Source organism: Etheostoma cragini, chromosome 20, assembly GCF_013103735.1.
Source record: "Etheostoma cragini isolate CJK2018 chromosome 20, CSU_Ecrag_1.0, whole genome shotgun sequence".
Classification (NCBI taxonomy): Eukaryota; Metazoa; Chordata; class Actinopteri; order Perciformes; family Percidae; genus Etheostoma; species Etheostoma cragini.
This window is the reverse complement of record NC_048426.1, coordinates 22,106,358-22,116,894: the sequence shown is the minus strand read 5'-3', so window position 1 is coordinate 22,116,894 and position 10,537 is coordinate 22,106,358.

Below are 10,537 nucleotides of genomic sequence, written 5' to 3'. Positions count from 1 at the left end.
CACACACACACACACACACACACACACACACACACACACACAGGCACACAGGCACAGATGCACTTGACGTTTGGTCACTGACAAGACATCAGGTGAGGACAGAGGAACCCAGGTGACAAGGAGAAGCAGTGAACCTTTGCTTTGATTTCACCCCTCTGAGCCCAAGTACTCACACACACACACACACACACACACACACACACACACATCTCCATGTTGCATTTACCTGTCAAGTGAGCAGGAATAGCCATTCTTGTTCCTCTGCTCTGAAAGCCAGTGATAGCCTTACTATTCACAGTGGCCTCCCAAACCTCTCATCACAAAGCTCAACTAAAGGAGGTGTTGTTTTCCTGCTCATGATCAGCAGTGCTCAATACACACACAAAATAATCACTTGAAACTAGAACCACTAATAGGATTGGTTGAAAAAATAAACTAGGAATGACGTTAAAGAGCTATCAAATAAGCCTTTCATCCAAAGCAAGATTCCTTACATCCATTTCTAAAGGATACTTCCAGTTTATTACAACTAATTTTGTACGTCTCCAAATGATGGCTAAGATCTGGGAGCACGGCGTCATCGCTCCAACAACCTCCCAGGTCCCATCTCTACAGCGATGTGGAGGAAGGTCTGGCTACGCCACACATACACACCTGCTCAGGAGAAAAAAAGTCTAAAAGTCCTAAAACTACAGTAACAATCACAACTGTCTTGGGTGGCGCTAATCTCTGGTTGCAAAGACAGTGGATCTGTAAAAGGAAGTTTTTTTGGTGGAACATTTGCACCCCGCCAAAGAAAACACCATAAACAATATTAAATGAAGCTAACGTTTCCCACAATACAGAAACGTGCGCTTTTTAAATTAGCTGGATACATGGTTATACCTCACTTGCTCTCACCAGTGTATCGTATTTTGTCCATAGCAAATCCCTGCTAATCGGTCCCACACTGTCCCAGTTAGAGAGTAAAGACCACAAACATATACTTTACAACAATCATTCCTCGAAAGTTCCAAACTTTCTTCAAAACTCGCCGTTTTCAGTGTGTAGCTTGCTAGCCCGGCGGTTCTGGTTGGTGTTTTCCGATTCATCCGGTGGATCTTTCAGGTAAATGAAGCGCCGTTAATCCAGACTACATAGGCGATCAGAGCAGCAATCAGATAATTGGGCTTAAAATCTCACCTCTTCAGGTAACAGTGGTTGAATTGATGTTAATCAACAATGGTTTTGAAACTCCTCCTGTGGTCTTGCTAGTCTCGACTGCAGTTCTCATTGTAGTACCATTGCTTGTTGTTCTTTAAACTGACCCAGTGATGTCTGCTTCACCGCCGTAATTACTTAAGTTAATTTAAGTTGTCTTGAAATGGTGATCGGTGTAAACAGTAATTAATTAAACTTAGGCTAGTCTATATACATGATCTTCTACTTCAGGGGTTGCTCTTTTGCCGCCGGAAAAAACATCGGATTTCACTCATTTAGGTCGGATATCCGTTGCCATGGGCTTCCTTTATGTTGACATTTTAAACTCCAGTTGATTTATGAGGACTATGGTTAACCTTTCTCAGATCTCTGCAGGGTAGATCTATCTGAGTTTTCTGTTGCACGACTAAAACCATTTTTGAACAAACACATTCCACCAAAACAAGTTCTTTCTGAGCCTGTTTTATAGCGGCACTGCAGCTTTTCCAAGACAATGGTGATTGGTTTAAAGAAATGCCAATAAACCTTACATCTGTCAGTTTTCCTTACATCCCCGAATGCTGTGTGGAGTAGCCAGACTGTTCCCCAGTGCGCTTTGGAGGAGGGTCTGGCAAAGTGAGACCAGGCGAAGGCCTACTTCCTGTCGGACATTTTGGCCGTCGATAATTTCATCTGTTTGATAATAACGCATGTGGGCCGAAACTCAGCTGAAACCCGAGGCTTCACAAAATGTGCTGAAGCCTGGCATCCAGCCAACTCTGGAAGAAAGAAACTTTGGAAGAAGAAACTCTGAAAGAAAGAGACTCTGAATTGAAACACAATTTTTAGACACAGGTGGAACACATTAGGGCGGAGACAGGTGATCACACATGGCGGGAAGCAGGGTTAGATTCAGGATCAGAGCTTTAGGGGTGCCTGCAACCCTTTTAACGTCATTTTTTAAAGGTCCCATGACATGGTGCTCTTAAACGTTATTCTAGCCTGCTAACTGTGCATTTCAACATCATTTTGGACAATAATGGCAGGGGAAACACCGAAATATGTAACTAGAAAGACACCAAGTTCAGTTGGTACTACAAAGGGAATTGGATGATTATCTATGAAAAAGCAGACATTTCAAAAATACAGATTTGATAACATTTGAAAATTAGAGATTTTTTGTGATTTTGACTAACTGGTACAGTGCCCGTTGCTTGGCCTGTTGTGTTGCTTCTTGTAGAATTCTTCAAAACCAAATTGTACTCCAAAATAAATGACATTACATGACATTACAGAAGGACAGCAAACCCCTAAACAGGCAACCCCATGACCACTTACAGTGCAGTCTATGTCTACATCAGAGGAAGACATTGTGTATCTATATTCTCGGTTTAGTGCACAATGTTTTCATAGTTTACAAAAGAGGACACAGACATCAGTCAAAAAGGGCTGAAAGACTAAGACCAGAAGTAAAGTGACAACACTGAGACAAGACGGTAAGTGACAAAACAAAACTGAAAAAAGACGAGAAACTAAAACATGACCTTACGAGGAGGAGCTAGACACGACACATATTACCACAGTAAAATTAATGTAAGAATCGTTCCTCCTGCCTTCCAATCTCCAAGCTGCTAAACGGAGCACTAATTCCTTTAATTAGCCAATGTCAAAGTTTTCATCAACTTAGTGGTCTTGTGTACATCTTGCCCAGATATCTTTTACAAGTTTTTTTTAGCTGCGATACACGGTTGTGGTCCTACATTCATAAAGTATTCATCGCTACATTCATTAATCATTGTATTTATTTATCTTATTTGCATGGAGTAGTTTTTAGTTCTGTGTGTAGTGAGTAGTTAGTAAATCTTTCATTTATGAAGAACTCATTGATGTGGTTTCTGAGTGTATGAAATAGTACGGTCCCTGTTTACGAGCTTATAGAACTTAGAAGCAACCTCCAGAAAACTATTTGTTTTGTGGTAACCTTAGTTTATTAATTGTTTGTTTTGAGTGAATCTCTTGCCTGGACTCCCTCCTTGTTACATTCCCTAAATTTGTGACAAATGTAATTGTGACTGTTATGAAGATATGATGGTTATATTACAAATAAAGACCCAATTTGTAATAATACTGAGTTGACATCATCTAAAAAAGTTAGCCTGCAGTGTGCATTTACCCAACAACGCTTAGTTTCCTTTCTATTGCAGCTATGTGATTGTGCGTTTTAAACCCTGATTGTGTGTAATGAATATTTGATGGAATATCTAATCAAACTAATTGTAAATGGGCATCCATTTCCGTTGCATACTGGACCATACTGAATACCATATGTTCATCATGGGGGGGATGAAAATGGTGGGCTTCTGATCAATTCCTTCTGATCTGTCAATACTGGCCTTTGTGCAGCCACACACAAACACACACACACACACACACACTGACACCTTCTCTGTTTCTAGCAATAGCCATTCAGAGCTTCATTCATAGCTGTGACAATCTACTCTCTAAGGTGTACGCTCCTTTATCTGCTGGGACCTGTGTGTGTGTGTGTGTGTGTGTGTGTGTGTGTGTGTCTGCCATAATAAGCCTCGCTCTTTGTCTCCCTCCCTCCTGCCTTCCAGTTCCACTTTCTGAGCGATGCGGGTGGAGGAGGAAGTGACCTATATAGACTGCATCGCTCTCTCTCTCTTCTGTTCCAGCTTCCTGCATTTCAACATTTTGTGTGTGTGTGTGTGAGAGAGAGAGAGAGAGAGAGAGTGTGCGGTAGATGGCACATATGAATAATTCAGTGGATGCCTCAACACGACCGCCTTCAATAAAACCATCCCCCTTAATGAGTCTTAATGACAGCCACGGTGTGGAGACAATCAAAGGGTGTGTGTGTGTGTGTGTGTGTGTGTGTGTGTGCAGTCAGTGCGTGGGTGGGTAGGAAGAGGGAACATTAGTGCTGGGCTGATGGTGTGTGCTTGAATAATGACGTGCATGCGCTGTATTGCGTGCACCTGCCGCACACTCTTCTGTGTGTGTTTGTGCAGGTACAGAGCCGAGTGCTGCCTTTGCCCCGGGCTCTGTCAAGGTTGCCCAGGGTAATACTACCTGAGACTTTGAAAATAACATGAAAGCTGACTTCTCAGCAGGGGAGGTGAGAGGAGAAGCTTGCTGGGGTGGAGCAGCTGAGGAGAGGAGCAACCTCCCAACAACTCTTCAGGCTTGTTTGGGGGTTTGAACTCCACAATTGCTTCGTACTTCCTCCTTCTCGCAGTGTTTACAGCACCTCTTTGTTTTCTTTCCCACCTTGACTGCTTCATCATGCTGACTAGAGAACCCCCTGTCATCTAATGTCTTTAAGTTCATGGACTTCTCAACTGCATAGGCTTCTTCAAGTGTTTGTATGGACATGTGAGATGGTGACGATTGAGCATAGATGCATGGTAACGGAGGATTTCTGTCAGACGAAGAAGAAAAAAAAGATTACCAATTGATCAATGTTTCCTTTTTGCAAATTTGGTTTGACGTCCATGAAGTCGAAGCAATTCATTCTAGTCATAAAAAAATATCGCTCTTTTCTTTGTGTATGCCTTTCAAAAGATCACTTTATTTTGACTTGACAGTAGGATGAAAACATCTATTGTCTGTGGTATTTTATTGTGTAACAAAAGGTTTTTCATTTACAAAGAGCATGCAAAGTCAAATATGTGTTGCCATTAACCCCTTGCTCCCGTTAGGTTTTATGTTTGTTAACTTTCTATCCACACAATATACAGTAGAAATATTACAGTACAGGACATGCATTAGAATGGGGCAAATTCCTTAATTGTAAAAATAAATAAATAGTTAGGCTATTTAAACTCAATGGGTTTTGAGCGGGAAACCCCCCCTCTATCCCATGCAACGTATCACATGGTAGATATGTCCTAACTAAATGATGTAGTGATAACTGGGCCGTCTTCATGACAACTGAACAGACTTGTTCTCCTCCTGAAGACCGTGAGACACGGTCAAAAGCCGCGGAAAAAGCTAATAGGTGGATGTCGAGTTTTCCGAGTTGGATTTACCAAACCCTCTTAATCGTACAAATTTGTCATAAATCGCTTGTTTCCACTCGGTAAATGCCACCTGATCATTAGCATTACTGACAGCCCCAAATTGCTGCATGAGACCACCTGCTGTGCTCCTTTTGTGGGCAGATTCCATTCACAAGTGTCAGCTAAAAGAATTTCACACAGCGAAGCCTGAAGTTCTGCTTTCAAAAATCAGCAGATTGAAACAGTAGTGGTATAATGTTGTTCAGGTCATCAACACTGGGTCATTGCAGGTGTGTGCAATGACGGAAACGAAGAAGGAATGATTTGATATTAGGTTAGATGCTGAAAAACGTATTGTTAAAGCAAAGCATCCTATGTCTTAAATGGATGCCGGTCAAGTGCATGTAACAGTCACAGATGAATGAGAGAATAGGTTCCATTACAGGTAATATTACACCATTGGGTGCAGCATAGGATGTTCCCCTGAATAGAGACCTATAAAGACCCAGAGGCTGCTCTTGGAGTGTGATACAATTGTTATTGAACTACTTGCACAGTCGGCCCTAATACGACAAAAGTGGTGAATGCCAAAAATTCTAATAAATCACTCCAACGTAAGAACAAATGTGTTCATATGGGTGCTTCTTCCATGTGGTCCATTTGGTGTTAACATTTCAATCAGGAGGGACTGTTGCCAAAACTAAATAAAATAAGTTTTTGGGGGAATTTTTAGGCCTTTACTTTCACAGAACAGATGACAACTAAAAGGGAGAGAGGGGGGAATGTTATGCAGCAAAGGGCCGCAGGTCGGAGTCAAACCTGCTGCCACTAGGTCGGGGAGCAAGCCTCTATATATATATGGGCGCCTGCCTACCAACTGAGCTAACCCGGCCACTCAAAAATAAAATAAATGTATTTATCACATCACACGATATTGAAAAATACAGAGTCTTTGGCGATTAAACTTTATCACTATGTAAATCATTTCATTAGGGGTGGAAAAGCCAAGAGTAGGCATGTCCCCCAATGGAGTCTAGACACTGGTGGGGGGAGAAGGAGCCTGAAGACTAGATGGAAGTCCTGGAGCACTCTTCTGAAGGGGGACCTAGGGAGCCGTGGGTGACAATGACCGGAGGTGAATGGGGTGGAGGGGGGTTGCACGGTGGGAATCCAATAAGAAGAAAACTCTGCAAAACAATTAGTGTGTTATCATGAGAATGTATGACCAGGTTTTTGAAATGCCCCAATTTGAGAACCCCCCTACTACTTTCTATGAGAAATAAAAATATGGAGTTTTCTGAAAGAAACCGGGGTAGTGTTGCATGTGTACACCTTATCCTGGTTACAGAGCAGGGACTATCTTTGCAGGCGCGGCTCCAGCTAAGTGCTGATGAACAGAAACACAAACAGTGGACAAAAGTGTCTCACTTCTGACACGATTTAAAAAAAAAAAGGTGTTGGTGATTGGTGATTGGAGCAGAGAAGAAATTATCTGTAAACTCAACTTTATTTATATATTTATGCAAGCATGCGGTCCAAAGTGCTTCCCATAACAACATTTTAACACAGATGAAAAGAAAAAAGAAAATAAAGTCTGAACAAGGCTAAAAATTACAACAATAAGACAAATAAAATTAACAAGTAAAACCAACTGTTTGATTAAGTAAAAGGCAATAACTGGGATACTATTAACTATCATACAAGGATGAGAAGAATTTCTCTGTGTTGCATGTAAATAATGTATCCCGAATAGGATGAAAACTGTGATATCCATGTCCATGTGAACACTCCCTTTTCTCCCAGTAAGGGAGAGCAGCAGGCCGATATGAAATCAACTTCAATCTCAAATTCATTTCCACCCAAAATATCACTTCTAGCCCTCTGACCCTGTGTTTTGTGTCTCTCAGTCCGTCTGCAGCAGACAGCGTTACTCTGGCTGTTTTGTTCCACAAAGCCACAGACGACCCTATCAACACCCACCCAGTAGCAGATGTAGGGGCCACGGCTGGCACGCCGGTGTCACTGCCCAAACAGCTGTGCCACCAGAGGTGGGTAGTCTCCCCAGCAATGATGGATGACTCAAACAAGTTTTGCCTTTACCAGCCCACACAACTTCTGTACTCTGGAGTTTCACAACACAACTCCTACATATAGAGCAATAATACAGCTGATGTATCTATAGTTTGAAGCAAGTTCCAATAAAAAATGTCAATGTCGTGTGTGTGTGTGTGTGTGTGTGTGTGTGTGTGTGTGTGTGTGTGTGTGAGAGAAACAGTAGCAGGTGGAATGCAGCAGCTCTTTCATGATTGTTAATCGTTACATTGATAGCGTATTACATTCTAGCTATTGTAAGCCATTCCCGTAGCACTGTATGGAAGCTGTCTTTATGCCTTTGCCTAGTTTAGGTTCAGACATTTTTCTTTTTGCCGGTGCTATAGGGTTGCTCGACTTTTCAGTGAGGGTGCTCTGAAATTAAGAGTTTCCCTTGACATATGTACACACACTCAGATTTGCCCCAGTCTACTAAGCTATGAGCGCATGAGAGAGAGAGAGAGAGAGAGAGAGAGAGAGAGAGAGAGAGGGAGATAGATGTATGCATTTTACTAAAGATGCCGATACAATAGCAACCCTGATTAGCCCACTGCACATGTTTCAAATACCAGCCAACAGGCTGATTTTACACAATCATCACTGCAGCAGAGAGTACCTCATATTTAAAGAAGATAAATGAAGAAGGACAAATACACCACACACAGCCTGCCACACATTAGCACACACAAATCAATTTTATAAATAAACATTTTCTTGGGGTCGCTAAGGGGGTGCTATGGGAATCCTAGGGGTACCCCCAAGCCTATGAAAGTGTGATGTCACCGTCCAATCCACTAAACAAACTGTAAAGCAGCTCAGGAAATGTTTTAATTTCACTTCTCATCGTCTGTCTGTCCAACTCAATAAAAATCATCTGTTTCCTGTTTTCAACAAGAGGCAAACGGACCCAATCTGGAGGTCAGATGTACTTTGTGGAACTGCAACAGGGAGTTCAGTGTATACATATCTTTCATTTCTGCAGTGATGGATGAAGCTACAAAGGAGACAGATTTAAATAAACTCGTTCAGCCATTTGCTGTGTCTCTATGCAAATTGCATTTTCATGCCGGCACTGCAGCAATTAGGCAATGGATGAGGCTGGTTGTGTTTCTCACGGCTTCTTGCATTCACCTTCTGCTCCAACCCGGGATCTCCCAAAGTCTTGTGGGCAAGAGGCAACATAGAGTCAAGGCTAAGGGAAATTGTACATGCACTCTTCCCAAAAGCCTTTTTCGGAAGCCTGCCTAAAGCAGCTCGCTGCTAAGGAGATAAGGACTTGTGCTTTCTGGTCCTGTTCAGAAATCGAGCCTGAGATCAGCACATGGCTACCTGAAGAGGTGCTGCTGTTAGCCAGCTTTGGTGGACAGCGCTTTGTGTTGGATGGATTAAGAGTTGTGATCTTTGGCATTGTGCAGCTAACTGAGGTACACTGTGTGTAGAAGTGTCTGTTTTCATCAAGCATTAAACAGCAAAGCATCGGACTACCCTTGGAGCTGGTTTAATAATATCTCCCTCTCAGATGATTCGATGAATACAGTGCACTGAATGGATAGGCCACGCTCTGATACAAAAATAATACACTTGTAATGATATGAAACACTGCGATTCAAAGCTGATTTGATAGGATTTACATTTGTGCTTTACGTGAGCATTATGTTTTCGGCTCGTCAATCCGTCCATCCCATTTTTGTGAACAGGACATTTCAGGAATGGCGTGAGAGAATTGCTGTTTGGCACAAATGTCCTATAGGATAAAATACTGAAGTGTTGATTTGGATTTTTTGTTATCCAAAAGGTCAACAGGTAACTTCACCATGACATCATGTTGGCCAAAAACTTTCTTTCTGGAGCAGGGTCTGGCTAGTCCACATAGCATTTCGGGATGGGAGTAAACGTGCTCTGGTTTATTGGCATTTCTTCAAACCAATCACAATCGTCTTGGGTGGTGCTAAGCGCCGGACGGAGCCATGGTGCCGCTGCAGTATAGCCTCAGGAAGGAACTGGTTTTGGTGGATAGTGTGTACGTTCAATAGTTGTTGTAGTTGTGTGAGAGAAAACTCAGATTGGACAGATAGTCTAGCTAGCTGTCTGGATTGACCCTGTAGAGATCTGGGGAGCAGGTAACCGTAGACCTCATCAATCCTTCAGAGTTTAAAACTTCAAAACAAGATTACCAGAAGGTAACGGACATCCGGGTGACATCTGGCGGAATTTCAGCCGAGTACAGAGAAATTCCAGAAGTGGAACATTGTGGATATGGACTATACATAGTACCAAAGCAATACTTCTGTTTACACATTTGAGGGATATAAATATACAGGTTTTTTTATCATTATCATATGTTAATTTTTGTCCGAAAACAAGCAGCCATAGTCAAGTCAAAAGCAAGCTTTAGTCACAGTTTGGACAGTTTTCAACACATGGTGCCACAGAAACATTCTGGTCAGCTTAAAAAAGAAATTGAGGTCCTTTTTAGTAGCCTATGCCAAATTTTCCACCCGTGCAGCTCCAAAGCAGTGAAAAATCTTGAACCGCATCAAGGTGATCTTTATTCCTCTCATGTTACCAGTGCTCAGCTGCCAGGGGAGTCTTTTTTTTAATTCTGGCAGCCATATTGATGGTCATAACTTCCATCATGAACACTGTCAGAAAGTTGTCACCAGACACTAAATGTGAAATGATTTAGAGCAGGACTTATATATAGAAAGCCATTGATCTACTGCACTCTTAGAAGCCCTCCTTTAAAATTCACAGGTCCAATAAACACACATAAACCTCACCTGGCGAACCTTTTGTGAACGACACGCAAAGAGGCTAATGGCTAATGATTTAGTGAATCTGGTCGTTATTTACGACTCTGAGCTTCGCTTGTTAAAAGCTAAACTTGGACGTGAAAGGTGGTCGTAAATTAGCTGTCCTTCACAAGTGCATACTGAGCTGTAAATGTATCTTTATGTCAATGAGTGTGTTCCCGGCAACCAGTGAAAACCACGTTAAGTTTTCCAGTTGGCAATGTCTGAGGTGTTGGAAATCTCATCTGTGTTAACTTTAACTGGAAATACTTTCCCTTTCCCACTATGAGAGACTAAATAAAATCAGAATTCGCCACAGCGCACAGTTCTTCCTATTGCATGAGATGATATCTCCTTCTATACGCTGTATTCCCATGCTGTAAAATTCCATTAGGCTGCTAAAATGACTTGTCCTCCCGCTGCAAAAGGTGGCGTCTATTTGCCGATTCTATC